This window comes from Pongo abelii, chromosome 6 (genome assembly GCF_028885655.2).
Source record: "Pongo abelii isolate AG06213 chromosome 6, NHGRI_mPonAbe1-v2.0_pri, whole genome shotgun sequence".
In the NCBI taxonomy this organism is placed as follows: Eukaryota; Metazoa; Chordata; class Mammalia; order Primates; family Hominidae; genus Pongo; species Pongo abelii.
Window position 1 is genome coordinate 124402117 of NC_071991.2, and position 15964 is coordinate 124418080.

General features: G+C 38.5%; 1 protein-coding gene across 1 annotated transcript in view; it reads right to left on the minus strand.

Moving 5' to 3' along the window:
- The window catches only part of GRM8 (glutamate metabotropic receptor 8), an 836758-nt gene that overhangs the window by 552837 nt on the left and 267957 nt on the right, over window positions 1-15964 (minus strand). The gene's annotated exons all lie outside the window — the stretch shown is intronic.

The window sequence follows — 15964 nt, forward strand, 5'->3', positions numbered from 1 at the left end:
TTTCAAAATCTAATAAAAATTAGATATACATGATAAATATAAATGTTCATCTAATTTAATACATAGCTAAATGCACAGAAGTATTTTTTAGTATCTGCTATACTTACAGTATTGAAAGATGTTGCTTTCCCCAACTGTGAATTCCTGGGTGTCTTGAGTGTTTGTTCAGCATTTATATGAGCCTAGTCCATCTTTTAATGATTGAATGCAATTATCATTCATGTGGTACAAAGAAAGGTGACCAGAACCCTTAAATCTTGAAGTTTTTCTAGTCATCTATGAAAGCCTCTAGTTCTTTAACAGGTATTTTCACAAAGACCTTCAGAGTAAATTCATTTTTACTGCTAACTAGGGCTTTGGACCCAGACACCTCTCTGCTCTCTTTCCCTGGTGAAGTAACCTGGATCTCACATAAGCTTGGCAGACAGCTCCTATCCCTCGGGCTAAGGATTAATAAAACCAGCCCCAGCAGTGAATCCGTTATTTCCTTCCCAAGTCCCACACTGCTTCTGGCCCCTGGCAAAGCCACTGCCCTGGCACAGGTTACATCTGCCCAGAAGAGGCAGGTTTCCTAACTGGTGAAGTCATTATACACATCTGCATTGCCCAATACAGTAGCCACAAGCTGCATGTGGCAATTAGTTCCTCAGATGTACAAGACACATTTCAACTGCTCCATAGCCATATGTGGCTACTATACAGAACATTTTCATCATGCACTACTGGACAGTGTGCCCTAGGTTTCCATTTTGTTCTCAATTTAGGCAAACATTGTTCTTGGACTTGGGCAGACTTTATCTCCCACTTAAGCTCAGAGTATGCAATGGTTTATTCATTTATTCATTCAACAAATATTTATCAATACCTTATCTGGCTACTGAACATATAACCACAAGTAAAACAGACATGGCACCTACTGTCATGGAGCTTACATTCTGATGGGAAAAAATTAACGATAAACAAGTCAACACCTAATGGAAATGATTCTTTCAGTTACGAATTTCAGTATGTTTATATCATTTTTAGCTTCATGGTAACAAGATATTTTGGTTTCATTCAAGTGGATCCATGCCCACAGCAGTTGGCCTGCTTTCTCTTGATTTTCTTCAGATGACAGTAACTAATGGTTTTAATATTTACTTGAATCTAGAGTTTCTTCAGCCTTTGTTTCTTTAGAACTTTTACTCAAAGCTTAATTCTTGCCTCTGTCCTTGATTCTGTCTTGAAACGTTCTCCAAACTTTAACTTTTCAATCATCAGTTTTAAATGTAACTCTTAACTACTTATATTCTCAAATAGTACAACAAACTACTAGGCATTCGCCCTCGGAAGACACCACCTCCTCAGCTCCTTAACCTTGGCAATAGATCTTCAGAATTTCTCTTGAACTATTACCTTTCTTTCATTCTCAGTGGGCCATGCTAACTAAGCTGTCATTTCTCATACATGAATCTCTAAAAAAACCTCCCCAAAAGGTTTATTGTCTCAATTTTGTTTCCTTACAATTGGTCATGCACACTAAATCACAACTACTTTAAAAACTACTTTTAAAAGAGCCAGTCATTGCCTCTCTCAACCTTCTCTGCACTAGGGAAGTTCCCTTGCCCCAGTCTTTCACCCCCAAAAATGTACACCTGTGCAAAGTGTGTTCCCACCTTTCTCTGTTTGAGAGCACCTGTCAGGTGCTAAGCCCACCACTCTCTGCAGGGGTTCTCAAACAACCAGAGACACTAACAGATGAGAGCTTCAGCAGTTTGGCAGCCCCACATCCCCTGACCTCACTTAACCCTAGTCACAGCTTCCAAACCAGCACCACTTCAAGGGATATTGGCATAGCAGCCAAGTTCATTGGGGCTAGGACTTCCAAAGTCAGGACAGCTGGCTCCGGGGCTAAAATTGCAGCTGTGTTTGGGAGCCTTACCATTGATTATGCCAAGAACCCTGTCTGAAGCAACAAGTCTTCTCCTATGCCATTCTGGGGCTTTGCACTCTATATATAAGTCAGTTTTTTGCTGCTTAGAACATCTGAAAATGGGTAATTTATTTTTAAATAATTTATTTCTTGTAGTTTATGGAGACCTTGAAGTCCAAAGTTAAGAGACCATATCTGGTGAGAGCGTTTTTGCTGGTGGACACTCTCTACAGTCCTAAGGTAGTACAAGGTATCAAATAGCGAGGAAGTTGAGCATGCTAAAGTGCTAGCTCAAGTCACTCTTCCTCTTCTTATAATGCTACCAGTTAATCCATTAACTCATTAATCCATGGATAGACTAATCTATTCCTATGGGATTAGTGAGCCAATCACCTCTTAAAGTCCCTACTTCTCAATACCGACACACTGGGCATTAAGTTTCAACTTTGGAGGGAAAAAATATTTAAACCATAGCACCATCTTAGAGGCCACGGAGTTCTTTTGCCTAAGGGTGGCTTTTCTCATCCTCTTCACCATGTAAAGAAGCTGTCTCCACCACTAATAGTTCTTTCCTCCATGTCTCATCTATCTTGTGTGTTCTTTTCCCTATACCTTCTCAGGCAATCTGAGAAAAGTGATTGGCTCAAGGTTTGACAGAGGGAAGACAAATAAATACTGCACCTTATTAGTTGGGGTTCTCTAGAGTAACAAAACTAATAGGATAAATACATCTATATCTATCTATTTATTTATCTAGGGAGTTTATTAAGTAGTATTAACTCACATGATCACAAGGTCCCACAATAGGCTATCTGCAAGCTGAGGAGCAAGGAAGCCAGTCTGAGTCCCAAAACTGAAGAATTTGTAGTCTGATGTTCAAGGGCAGGAAGCATCCAGTATGAGAGAAAGATGTAGGCTGGGAGGCTAAGCCAGTCTAACCTTTTCACACTTTTCTGCCCACTTTATATTCTGGCCATGCTGGCAGCTGATTAGATGGTGCCTATCCAGATTAGGGTGGGTCTGCCTTTCCCAGCCCACTGACTCAAATGTTAATCTCCTTTGGCAACATCCTCACAGACACACCCACGATCAGTACTTCAAGTCCTTCAATCCAATCAAGTTGACACTCAGTATTAACCATCACAAGTCCACCCCACGACAACTTGAACCTATACACATCTCCTGAGATCATACATAATCTTCAAATAAAGACAATAATAAGGTCATAATTACGTCTAACATAATACAACTATCCTTTATACAACTGGAAACGCACCAATCCCCAAGCCAAATGCCATTCCATAGAGTTAACAATACTTAAATACTGATATGGATATGAAGTCAATAAATCTTACGTCACATGATAAAGGAAAAAGGAAATAAAATGAAGATATTTTCTTAGTACAAGTGTATACATGCACAAACATGTTTTTAATAAAAGAAGGAAGAAATACTCATGACAATTACAGTCCTCGTTTCTGCAACTGGTCACGTGGTCATAGCTGGTATTGATGACTACCTTCTTCTACTACCAATTCTGTATTCCCTTTGCCTTTGGCAAGCACCTCAGCAGGTCATGGTTTTTTTTCCTGGAGTGACCCATAACCTTCATTCCTGAAGGGTCTGAGCCATCTGTAGTCCTGCCTGGATTGGGCTGTTGTAATTTCCTATTGACCTTAATCTCAGGGCATGGTAATACTAAGAGACACTCTAATGAATCTCCTATATTCCATGCATATGCTTCCTTACCTCTGTTGTGTAGTAGTAGACTGATTTCATCTTGATAGTCTGGGTCAATCACCCCAGCCAACACTGTAACTGCCTTCTTAGCCTGTTGACTTAAAGGTAGGAGGAGCCCAAAGTGTCCAGGTGGCAATCTTAACTTTCTGTTTAAAGGAATCATTGTTGTGTCTCCTGGTGTTCCTCCCTCTGGAACTAAGACCTCTGGGCCAGCAGAACATAATATTGTGGGAACAGGAAGCAAAATTTTGCTAGTGGGTCACTAGGAGTGATGGTGAGTGGTGCCATCAAATGGCCATCCTGAAGCAGCTGGATTGAAAGGATGATAGAATTGCCTTTGGAAGTCAGAATTAAAATGCCAACTGGGTGACAATACTTTGCAGGGCTGGGGCAAAGTTCTCCAGAAGGCCGTGTATGCGCTGAACCAGCATCCAATATATGGTACTGTTTCTCCCATAGCCAGGATATGCAGGGTCCAGGAATCAGGGGTGGAAGTGGAACTGGCACCTCTTATTATCACTCCTAGTAACCCACTAGTAAAATTTTTGCCACCTGGACACTTGGGGTTCCTCCTACCTTTAAGTCAATAGGCTAAGAAGGGAGTTACAATGTTGGCTAGGGTGACTGACCCAGACTATCAAGATGAAATCAGTCTACTACTCCACAACGGAGGTAAGGAAGCGTATGCATGGAATACAGGAGATCCATTAGGGCATCTCTTAGTATTACCATGCCGTCTGATTAAGGTTAATGGGAAACTACAATAGCCCAATCCAGACAGGACTACAAATGACTCAGACCCTTCAGGAATAAAGGTTTGGGTCACTCCACCTGGAAAAAAACCCACGGCCTGCTAAGGTGCTTGCTAAAGGCAAAGGGAATACAGAATGGGTAGAAGAGTATAGTCGTCAATACCAGCTATGACCACGTGATCAATTGCAGAAACAAGGACTGTAATTGTCATGAGTATTTCCTCCTCCTTTTGTTAAAAACATGTTTGTGCAGGTATACAGAAAATATCTTCATTTGTACTAAGAAAATATCTTCATTTTATTTCCTTTTTCCTTTATCTTGTGACATAAGATTTACTGACTTCACATCCATATCAGTATTTAAGTATTGTTAACTCCATGGAATAGCATTTGCGTTGGGGATTGGTACGTTTCCAGTTGCATGAAGGACAATTGTATTACGTTAGGCATAATTATGACCTTATTATTGTCTTTATTTGAAGATTATGTATGATCTCAGGATGTATATGGGTTGAAGTTGACAAGGGGTGGACTTGTGATGGTTAATACTGAGTGTCAACTTGATGGGATTGAAGGACTCAAAGTATGGATCCTGGGTGTGTCTGTGAAGGTGTTGCCAAAGGAGATTAACATTTGAGTCAGTGGGCTGGGAAAGGCAGACCCACCCTTAATCAGGGGACCACCTAATTAGCTGCCAGTGCGGTCAGAATATAAAGTGGGCAGAAAAATGTGAAAAGGCTAGACTGGCCTAGCCTCCCAGCCTATATCTTTCTCCCGTGCTAGATGCTTCCTGCCCTTGAACACCAGATTCCAAATTCTTCAGCTTTGGGACTCAGACTGGCTTCCTTGCTCCTCAGTTTGCAGGCAGCCTATTGTCAAGCCCTTGTGATCATGTGAGTTAATACTACTTAATAAACTCCCCTTTATATATATATATATAGATAGATACAGATATAAATATATCCTATTAGTTCTGTCACTCTAGAGAACCCTGCCTAATATAGATTTTGTCATTACCCTACTCAGTAATCCATTATGACTCCCTATTATCTATGGAATCAAGTTTCTTTTTCATGAAGTTATTGCCTCGAAAAGATAACCCTAAAATTGAATAATTCTGTTATTAAAATACCATTTTACTTAGGAGTAAGAATTATAACCTGTTTGGTTCTGAAAATGATTTTAGATTTTTCAGGCTGATGCACCTTTTGGTTCATGTGATATATACCTGCATATGCCTCATTTTATGTAATTAAAAGTTTCCTGGTAATTATGCCCCCACAGTTTCCAATAAATTCTTCCACCACACACACACAACACACACACGCGTGCATGAAGTAGAAGAAAATCTTTTAGAGATCATTTACTGAGCTTATTGACACTAATGAGAGTTTTAAGAAGCACAAGTGAACTATTTTAGCATATTTTGGCCAACTTTACATATATTAATATTTCCCATATCCTTGTCACGTGCATGAAGCCCACATTATGTCTTTTTCCACAGGGTATAGGGCCCCATGCTCAATAGCTTGTATTAGTCACAGAATGTCTTTCTCTTGACAACTTTTGGATTTAACATCCACAAACTAAAATCAGCTCAACCTCAAACTAAAGTATCTGGTTATCATTAATAACTTCACCACTGGACAGAATGATAAAAAATAAAAAGAGAAAACTCATTTATTATGATCTCAAACTAAATGTTTTTCTCTTATGTATTTTAAAGATCTGAGAAGCAAAATTACAATTTGAGTTAATTAGTAACTATCTGAGTCCACTTTCTGTTGCTTATAACAGAATACCTGAAACTGGTTAATTTATATGAAAAATAATTTATTTTTTACAGTTATGGAGGCTGAGAAGTCTCCAAAGTCAAGGGACCACATCTGGTGAGAGCCATCTTGCTGGCAGGGACTCTCTGTGGGGTCTCAAGGCAGTGCAGGGCACGGTATCACATGGGGAGGAAGCCGAGCATGCTTACTCAGGTCTCTCTTCCTCTTCTGATAAAACCCCCAGTCACTTCTGATGATAACCCATTTATCTATTAAGCCATGAATACATTAATCAGTTCATAAAGGCAGGTTCCTCACTATCCAATCACCTCTTAAAGGCCCCACCTTTCAATACTGCCATACTGGGGATTAAGTTTCAACATAAGTTTTGGAGGGGACATTTAAATCATAGCAGTAACTGAAGCAGAACTACTAAAAGATTGTTAAAATGTTCTAATCAACTTTTCAAAAATATATAATTCCTTTTTCATGAGGGTTAAATGTATAAAAATTCAAAAATTCAAGTCATTTTTTTTTTTTTTTTTTTAGACAGGGTCTTGTTCTATTGTCCCAGCTGGAGTCCAGTGGCACAATCATCAGTCTCTGCAGCCTCCACCTCCTGGGCTCAAGTGATCCTTTCACCTCAACTTCCTGAGTAGCTGGGACTAAAAGCATGTGCCACCACCCTGGACTAATTTTTTTAAAACATTTTTTGTAGAGACAGGGTCTTTCAACCCTGGTCTCAAACTTCTAAGCTCAAATGATCCTCCTGCCTCCGTCTCCCAAAGTGCTGGGATTACAGGCTTGAGTCACCACACACAGCCTGTAATCCCAAGTCACTTTTATTATTATCATAACCTGCTTTAGTAATCCAGAGAAAGAAAATTCTTTTTGTCCTTATGTCATACTTCATTACGGTTGAATTAATTCTTGTAGTTAGAGTACATCCTAAATACAAATAAAGAAGTTAACTGATGCTTAAAGTTACTAAAGCTCAAATTATTTTTACTTTTCTTTTCTTCATAATAATCTGTTTCTGTTATCATAAATGTAGTGGTCTCTGAGAAGCTATGCACTTTTATATTTGTTACTCAGACCTCTTGAAAAATGTTCAAAATTATTAATATACACAAATTTATAGAAAATATCCATATACATTAATATACAGAAATAATTTCCTCTCAGTACAGGAGACTAGATCATAGTGAATCAATGTTTAACCCATTTCCCAATACCATTTAACATGAGCTTCAGGCCACTAGAATTACCTCCATTGACTTAGAAAAGTACAGAAGACATAAGTCATATCAAAGACAACAGGAAAATGTTTAATTGTGTTTAAGTGCTTCTATATTTGTATGACAATATTTATTTAACAAACATTCATATAGCACTTGCTACATCAGGCAATGTTTCAAGCTTTTTTTTAATAAATATTAATTCATTTAATCCTCATAACAACCTTATGAGTTAGGTAATATCGTCCCTATTTTTCAAATGGGAAAATTGCGCCTAAAAGAAGTATCTTCCCTAAATCCCTAGAATCAATAAATGGCAAAGTCAGAATTTGAACCTATCAGTCTGGCTCCAGAGTCTGAGCTTTTAAGCACTCCATTAGGCTACCTCTCAATATTCTAATCATTTCCATATTTGGAATCTAATTTAATATAAAGGTGTTACAGCTTTTAGTCGTGTAAAAAACTTTTCTTTTTGAGATCTGAAAGTGACTTCAGATCTCAAACACCTAAGGAGACGTGCTGGTAGAGATCTGAAAGTGATTTCACTATGTGGCTGCTCCCACGCAAACACCCAACGTCTCCTTGACTCTCATTCCACTAGCTCATGTACCTCCTGCTCTGCATACACAAAACTCTATGTTTTCTCCTATAGCAACACCTACCACAATATTTGCATATTAAGTGTTACGTTCTTTAAGGGCAAGAAGCATATCTTGTTCACAGTTTTTTGTTTTTTTTTTTTGGTTTGTCTGTTTGTTTTCTGAGACAGACTCTCGCTCTGTCGTCCAGGCTGGAGTGCAGTGGCGCAATCTCGGCTCACTGCAAGCTCCGCCTCCCAGGTTCACGCCATTCTCCTGCCTCAGCCTCCCGAGTAGCTGGGACCATAGGTGCCTGCCACCACGCCCGGCTAATTTTTTGTATTTTTTTTAGTAGAGATGGGGTTTCACCGTGTTAGCCATGATGGTCTCGATCTCCTGACCTCGTGATTCGCCCGCCTCGGAATCCCAAAGTGCTGGGATTACAGGCGTGAGCAACCGCGCCCGGTCTTCTTGTTTACAGTTTTATCTCCAACACATGTACCTGAGCAGACAAAGCATGATTATTAGAAGTTAAACTAACTTCTTATCAAATTACAACACCTAAAATAAATAGGTTTCTTCTCTTTACCTATAGGGAGTAGGTACTCATTCCAATTTTAAAATTAGCATGTGTGTGGAAATAATCTTGTGATTTAAAGAAAATGACACTGCAGAAAAATACATTAATGAATGGTCCTCTCCATCTTGGCACAGAGATTTAAAATTTGGGTGTTTCAAAATTAAAGACACTAAAGCTCTTCGTTTAAAAAAAAATGACAACACAGATGCACTGAGCTTTTCAAACTAAAAGTCAGGAATATATACCAAGCTACTATCACAAAACACTTCCATCAAAACCCTGCAGGAAGCAAACAATTGCCAGCTAGCCCATCGCCCTTCATGTGAAATGATGTGCGTCATTTGTGCAAAGGACATCAAAAGAACTTGTCAGTTAAACAGAGGATTTAGATATACCATGAGAAAATTTTCATGCACCACTTTACGTATTTCCAGCAAAATTGCTATAGAAGCTCTTAAGGCACAATAATTTGAACCTAACTTGACTTAAGTAACCAACACAAACTACTTTTCTAAAATGTCTCCTATTTTCATAAGTGATAGAATTTAGTTATAAAAGTCCTACTAACTCTTGGAAAATAATCTACAGAGACATGGTGATTCATTTGCTTTCATTCAGCAGCATTTGCTTGTCAGATTGTTAATTATGTGCCTATTATGTGCTAGGTACTCTATTGAGTGTTCTTGTACAAATCATTTTTCTGCCAGGAAAGCCATATTGAGTTAGTAATTCGCAGATTTTTGTCAAATTCAACAGCATTATGCAATGAGTTCTTAGTATGTACAGTAAGGAAGAGCAGAATTTTAGTTGACGTAAGTAATTCTACATTTCATTTTGGATAACAGGAACATACAAACTATATACATACAACCTGAGTATTCTTATTAACTGTTCATTTTGCATTTCTGTCCAATTTGACCAGTGAATTCACTCAAATAGTCAAGTTGGTTTTGGCATTTAGGTAGGACCAGTAGGTCCATAAAGTAAGAGAGTCAAATGGGTAATGGAAGACAAACTCCCTCCTAGATCACAAGCTCCTGAGAATAAGAACTGTGACTTCTATAGTACTGGGGCCAAATGTATTTCCTGGCACAGACTATGCATTAATATATGATTGTTTGAATGAAAGAATGACCTCACTAAACTTCTCTCAAACACATCTGTAAAAATTTCCAGAGGGACCAGACATGAAGATGGTCATTTGGTCATTATCCTTATTAATATTAACCTCCCTAAGTACAGAGATCCCATAAATCAAACCTAAGTACATTAATTAACCAACACAAGTTATAACCTTACTAACAGTTAAATTTCCTAAATTCTCTTAATCTTTTATCACTGAATCTGTTTTTTTAAACTTTTTTCTTATCTTTTAAATTATTCTGATAAGTTAAAGGTTAACAAGATAATAAATCATAACTCTGCTTCAAAGCTTACCAGCTTAAATTCTATTAACAATGCCTGATTATTCAAGCTTGTCTCCTTTTTATAACTTTGAAAATAAGCTGAAATCTGCACCTCTAATCACAGTGTCCTGTACCCTTTCAACTATATGTTTGCCTTGTCTTCCACTAAATCCTAAGCTAGAGCAGGGGTCAGATTCTTGTTCCTCTTTCTTGCCATCCTCTCACCCTGACACACACTACTGTATCCACTTTAAGGGCATGTTCAGGAAAGATAATATAGTACTGCAAAAATGGGCTATTGGGGCTGGGCACGGTGGCTTATGCCTATGATCCCAGCACTTTGGGAGGCCAAGGCAGGCAGATTGCTTGAACTCAGATGTTTGAGACCAGCCTGGGAAACATGGCAAAACCCCATCTTTACAAAATATACAGAAAATAAAAATAAAAATAAATAATCAGGCACGGTGGTGTGTGCCTGTGGTCCCAGCTACTTGGGAGGCTGAGGTGGGAGGATCACTTGAGCCCAGGAGGTAGAGGTTGCAGTGAGCTGAGATCCAGCCACTGCACTCCAGCCTGGGTGACAGAGCAAGAACCTGACTCAAAAAAAAAAAAAAAAAATGGGGAATAAGAAGGCAGAGAAAAGCACCCCAAAGCCCTCTGGTGGAAAATTGGATTAAAACCTTAAAGAGAAGTAAAATATTCTCCTTTACTGTCTCCATTTCCGTCATTGCCTTTAAAATTCATACATATATTCCACTAGTGCTAACCTAAGAGAATCAGCATTATGTAATATCCATTGCCTCAGACACTGTTGTTTGGCCAACCATAGTCATTCCCAGGCCCAAGCCACCTTATTCTGTGGCTAGGAACACTAAATGCTTATTTTTCCTGCTTCTCTTGCAGCTAAGCATTGCCCTGGACACAGTTCTGGCTGATAAGATATAAGCAAAACCCACCAGAGGGTTCCTTGAAAAGATTTTGCTTTCGTGATTAAAAAAAAAAAAAGGAGAAATATGGCTGGCATTGCCACTTCTCCCTTCATCATGTCCTGAACATACAATACCTAGGCTTACATTATGTATTTTGCAACCATGAAACAAAAAGCATGAAAATGAAAAACAAACTCAATGGGAACGGTGGAACAGAGGATTAAACAGGATTATTAAGCAACTAAACCTATGCAAACAATCCCCTATTTTCAGATAGCTTGATGTGGGAATAAAAGATTGTTGAAGTTACTGTTACTTACAGACAAATGCTTTCCAATGGAGATGCTACTTAAGACAGCCATGGTTTAAATCCTGGTTCTGCCTTTTACTGTGTGACCTTGGGCAAGTTAATAAACTTTTCCAAGCCTCCATTTCTCATCTGTAAACGGGCATAAGTGAAATTGCTACAAAAGCATTGTTGTGAAAAATATAAAATAATGCATTTCAAGTACTTGGCATTGAATTTGGCACAAAGTATTTCTCTCAAACATTAAAGGCACACTTTAATACTAAATACAATAGAAATGTTTTAAAAATAAATGTTGCTTTTTTTCTCCAAATAATTACATATAAAAATTAAACATTTAAGGTGTTAGAGAAGTCAATTCTTTATTTTTAAAATCATCATTATATGTAGTTTAACTGAAGACTATTTACAATAAGAATTAAAATGTATAATGTAAATGTAAAATGTACATTTGTGTGATTAAATTAGGTAGCACAAATATTAACTAATAATTGCTATGTGGATTAAATTTTTTATATTATTCTAAGTATTGTGATACAAAATAAGCCATTTCCTCCAGCACAAGATAGACTGAAATGACTGGCAGTAACCTCACAACTTCTTGTTGCCATACCACCCAGAAACCTTAGACATGTGCATCTTTACTGTTCCATTTATTAGGTTATTTCCAGGACATTCAATCATTTCTCTTTAATCATTGAAGGAAACAGCAGATCTCTGTTAGTTGTTTTGCTTTGTTTTAGTCAGAAGCATTTTTGCTTCACTTCAACAAGATCATCACTCCAATTGTTTCTCTTTAGCAGCTTATCTTACAAGGCCAGTAAAAGACTGTGTTCCCAAGCCTAGAGACTTTCCATTTATAGCTTTCCATTAAGCCTCTTAAAAGTAGGTATTTATACCAATTAATTATTTAAAAGGTAGGGCCTTTTACGAAATAGCTTTTTTATTAATTCAAAGAGATTATAATTTTTAATCTAAACCTTTTTAAAAAGGATTTGAGTTGACTTACAACAAAAGACATAAATAGATTAAGATTGTTAAAATAAACCAAAATATATGCAAATACTGGGAAAAAAGGATGCAAATACAAAAAATCATCATGGCCACAATTATGCAAAACATTTAACTGTGAACTTCTACTAAAGCAAAAATGGAAACAGAGTTGATTTTAAAAATCTCATTATTTTAGAGAGAAGGTGTATGGTCTATATTTTTATATGCTGATACTGAGTGTAGCCTTAGTACTAAAATTTCAGTAGGAATTTGTCTCACGGCCCTTCCCCAAGAAAAATTAAGTTCCGTAATACACAGTGTTTTCGTCAGTGAGATTCAGTGGCTGCTTTGAACTTTAATAAAAGTCAATAGCATGACATTATACCATTAATTTTAAAATGATTTTAAGCTATGGAATCTGAAAAAAAATATGCAGCAGCTAAATATATAAAATTATAGATAAATAAGAACTTCTCTAATTGAAACAGAGTTAAAGTGCCTATAACTACCATAACCAGTGATTACAGAATCTGAGTAAGGAAAAAAACTGTAGTCAATAAACTGGTCACAGTGCCTTGCTTAGTTACAAATATACAAATGCAAATACAATGTCCTAAGCTCTTATGCTCTCCTGATAAGGTTGGGGATGATGCTAGAATGTCTACTCTCATTGCTCTTATTGAACATTATACTGCAAGTCCCAGTTCAATAAAGCAAAAAGAAAAAATGATACATGAGGAAGACAGGAAGAAATAAAACTGTCTTTATTCAGAGAGTGTATTGTGCACATAGAAAATCTTAAAAATCTACAAAAAGAAAGCCACTAAATCTAATAAGTTAATTGAGCAAGATTGCAGGATACAAGTTCAATAGACAACAATCATTTGTATTTCTATATATTAACAATAGGCAATTGGAAATAAAACAAAATATATTCACAATAGCATCAAGAATCATGTAAAACTAAGGATTAAATCTAACAACATGTGTGCACAGGCAGTTCATTAAAAATTACAAATTACCACCAAGAAAAATTAAAGAAAAATTAAATAAGGACATTTCTATGCAGTGAATTTTGTCCCCTTCTCTACTTCAGTTTATATGTTGAAACCCTAACACTCAATGTGACAGTATTATAAATGGGTACTTTGATAGGTAATTGGGTTTACATGAGGCCATGAGGATGCGCCCTCATAATTTAATTAGTGTCTTTATAAGAAGAAACACCAGAGAGCGTGTCATCTCTTTCTCCGGGGGTGTGTGTGTGTGTGTGTGTGTGTGTGTGTACAAAGAAGAGGTCATGTGAGTACACAGTGAGATGGTGGCCACCTGCAAGCCAAGAGAAGGGACTTCAAAATAAAACTTACCTTCCCAGCACCTTTATCTTGGACTTCCCAACATCCATAACTATGAGAAAATAAATTTCTATTATTTCAGCTGCCCAGTCTATGATATTTTGTTATGGCATCCCAAGCTGACTAAGACAGAGATATACAGTGCTCATGGATCAGAAGACTTGAGGTTAAAATTTTAGATACCAATTCACTCCAAATTTTTCTACAAACTCAGTATAATCAGAAATAAAATCCCACTAGGTCTATATGACCCAGGAATTCCATTTGTAGGCATATTCATAATATATTAAAAAACAGGGACTTATACAGATATTTTTATCATTGCTGGATAATTCACAATAGGCAAAAGTTAAAAACAACCCAAGAGTCAATCAACAGGTGAATGGATAAACAAAATGTGGTATATACATACAATATACATTAGAATATTATTCAGCCACGAAAAGGAATGGCGTTCTGATATATGCTACAACATAGATGAATCTTGAAAACATTATGCTAAGGGTGTAGCAAGATGGCCAAATAAAAGTCTCCACAAATTGTCTCACCTAAAAGGAACACCACATTTCAACAACTGACTACACACAATAAAAGCACCTTAATAAAAAACAAAAATCAGGTAAGCAATCACAGTACCTGGTTTTAACTTTAGATTGCTGACAGAGGAACTAAATGGGTAGGAAAGACAGGCTGAAATCACTGAGACCACCCCTCTCACATTCCCCAGAAATGATTACATGGCATAGAAACAGAATCTGTACACTCGAGGGAGGGAGAGCACAGTGACTGGGGGACATTGCATTGAACTGAGTGTTGCCCTGTCACAGTGGAAAGCAAAAGCGTGATGAACTCAGCCAGTGCCCACACATGAAGGGAACATTTGGACCAGACCTAACCAGAGAGGAAGTGCCCATCTCAATGGTCTGAACCTGAGTTTCTCTGCAAGTCTTGCTACTGCAGGCTAAACTGCTCTGGGATCCTAGGTGAACTTGAAAGGCAGTCTAGGACATAAGGACTGCAATTCTTAGGGAAGTCCTGATGCTGTGCTGGACTTAGAGTCAGTGGATTGGGGTGGCACATGGCCTAGAAAGACACCAGATGGGCCAGCTAGGGGAGTGCTTGTGCAACTCCTCCCACAACCGCAGGCAGCAAAGCTTGCAGCAATAAAAGGACTCCTTCCTTCTACTTGAGGAGAGGAGACAGAAGAGCAAAGAGACTTTGTCTTGCACCTTGGATGCCAGCTAAACCAACATAGGGTAGGTCAGTGGGCAGAGTAGTGAGGCCTGCATCCTAGGCCCTACCTCCCAGATGACATTTCTAGACACACTCTCGGCCAGAAGAGAAACTTCTTCTTTGAAGGGAATGAAAAGTACTGGCAGAATTCATCACCTTCTGACTAAAGAGCCCCTGAACCCTGAATCACCAACAGCAATACCCAGGTGGTATACCACTGGCCTTGGGTAAGACTCTGAGACATGCTGGCTTCAGCTACCAACTCAGCCACAGTAGCGCAGAGCACCAAGTGGGCTCTTAGGGATCCCTGAATCCTGGAATAGGCTATTGGATGGCACTTATAGACCTGCCCTAGGCCAAAGGGGAGTCCACTTCCCTGAAGAGTGAGCCCCAGGCCTGGCAGCACTGACCACAAGCTGACTGAAGAGCCCCTGGGCCTTAAGTGAACCTTAGTGGTGGCCTGGAAAAACTCCCTATGGGCTAGTGGTGGTGGTGGCAACAGGGAAAGGCTTCTCTGCCTGTGGAAAGGGGAAAGAAGAATGGAAAAAGCTTTGTCTTGTGGTCTGAGTACCAGCTTAGCCACAATGCAACAGAACACCAGGTAGATTTCTAAGTTTTTTTTTTTTAATTCTAATCCCTGGCTCCCAGATAGCATCTCTAGACCTGCATGGGTTCTGGGGAAACTGACTGCCCTGAAGGAAATGACAAAATCTGTGGCTTCCCCACCTACTGACTGTAGATCCCTAGAATCTTGAGAGAATATAGGTGGTAGTCAGGTAGCAAATATAGTGGACCTTGTGTGAGACTCAGTACTGTGCTGGCTTCAGGTCTCACCTGGGATAGTCCCAGTGGTGGTGGCCACAGGGGTGCTTGAATCATGCCATCCCCAGCTCCAGGTGGTTCAGCACAGAAAGAAAGACTTCATTTGTTTAAAAGAAAGTAGGAGAAGATAACGAGAATTCTTCCTGGTAATCCAGGGAATTCTTCCAGACCTTATCTAAGACCACCTAGGTGGTATCTTTATGAGTCCGTATTACTGGGCTTGGAACCCAAGTCTCTTTTGAATATCTAGAAAGCCTTCCCAAGAAGAATGAGCATAGAGCATAGACAAGCTCAGACTGAAAAGACTACAATAAATACCCAACTCTTTAATGCCCAGACACAGACAA